Raw genomic sequence first — 1,488 nt, 5'->3', positions numbered from 1 at the left:
TAGCTTCTGTCATTGCTTTATTCCTTTCTTTTGAAAGCATGTCTCTTAACCGATCAGAACAAATTTTATCCCATATTCGTCAAACCAAAACATCTTGATTTGTAGGCCAAACACATTTTTCCTACATCAAAATAAATGAATAACTAAAAATATTGATACAAATTAATTGAAAACAAAAACTTAAAATTTAATTGAATAACAAACATAGTACCTGAAATTTTTGAAACATTAACTCCTTTATGGCATTAGGGACTTTCCTCTAGGTCGACCATGGGCCATAGAAGTGATTTTTAATGATCCTTGTTATTATAGTTGTGACCCCTCGCTCAAAAAAAATACTTGTACAAGATAAAAAAAAAAATTACATATTAGAATATATAACAAATATAACTATTTCATTATAATACAAGATAACATACCTCTCCCCAATAGGAGTTATACGCAATCTGTCGAATGGATCTATAGGAGTCTGTAATCTTACACCAAGCCCCTTACCCCTTGATCTCGAGGATGTATCATCTACACTTACACCCAAATCAATTGATAGAGATCTACGAGAATCATGAGTAGATGTCTCATTCTCTACTTGCTAAGCAGATGCACCCAACAAAAAAGTGCCAAATAAGAACAAGACCAAGACAAAACAGCAAAGATTGCATGGGTTGTGCCCTAGAACTTGAAATTTGTTGTGTCCCTTTTAGCAGATCTGACATCACCTTGATAGATGAAAGCAAATTGAAGATCTTAGCAGAGAAAACAACATAGCAAAAGGAGATCCACATCAAAACAAAAGAATTTTGGACAAGTGATGAGTGAGCTAGCAAATGGGTTTCAACCTTTGCTCTCAGCAAAAGAAGGGGAAGCAAAATAGAGAGATTTGGGGAAAGGGAGCCACACACATGGTTAGGGATTAGTATTTGAGTCATATGTATTTGGTTTATTTTAAGACTAAGTTGAGAAATTTTAAAACAACTTTGAGTGGGTGGTAAACTTGGTTAAAGTTTAGTTTATGTTTCACTTAGACACAAGTTCGATTCTTTATAGTAACACAAATTTAAATATTTTAAATTTAATTAATAAATGAATTTTTTTTTAATTCAAAATTTCTTTTTCCATTCTCTCATAGATATTCTCTATATTAAAAAAAAAGCAACATAGATATAGTCTTTAAATGGTAAAACTAATAGAAAGAGAAAATGCATATAACATACATTTCTTAGAAAACGGAATGTCCAGAATAACACGAATGACATAAACTCACCCATGAAGCCATCAAGTATAATCCGATTCCAGCTATCCAAATATGCATGAACTAAGAACTTTGCCTTTAGATATGAGTTCAATCAAAGTAATTGCCATGACAAGCAAATCTAAGACAAACCCCATAAAGCCTGTGAATCTCAAAATTCCAACAAGAACCCTTTCGATGATAGACATAAATGTCCGGTTGTAGGGTTGTCAACGAGTAGGGTACCCTATAATTTCGAG

General features: G+C 32.7%; 1 long non-coding RNA gene across 2 annotated transcripts in view; it reads right to left on the bottom strand.

Moving 5' to 3' along the window:
• Window positions 1-210: 210 nt before the first annotated feature.
• The window catches only part of LOC149526782 (uncharacterized), a 1,980-nt gene continuing 702 nt past the window's right edge, over window positions 211-1,488 (bottom strand). The window contains exons 2-3 of one of the 2 annotated variants that reach the window (XR_016351625.1): window positions 420-716; window positions 211-338 (exon numbers count right to left, since the gene is read on the bottom strand). This is a non-coding gene — a long non-coding RNA (uncharacterized LOC149526782). Of the gene's footprint in view, window positions 339-419; window positions 1,483-1,488 lie in introns of those variants that run through there. The other variant, XR_016351624.1, reaches the window with a different exon arrangement.

This window comes from Theobroma umbraticum, unplaced genomic scaffold (assembly GCF_002168275.2).
Source record: "Theobroma umbraticum cultivar Fairchild unplaced genomic scaffold, ASM216827v3 scaffold_146.0, whole genome shotgun sequence".
NCBI lineage: Eukaryota > Viridiplantae > Streptophyta > Magnoliopsida > Malvales > Malvaceae > Theobroma > Theobroma umbraticum.
This window is presented reverse-complemented; position numbering and strand designations above follow the sequence as displayed.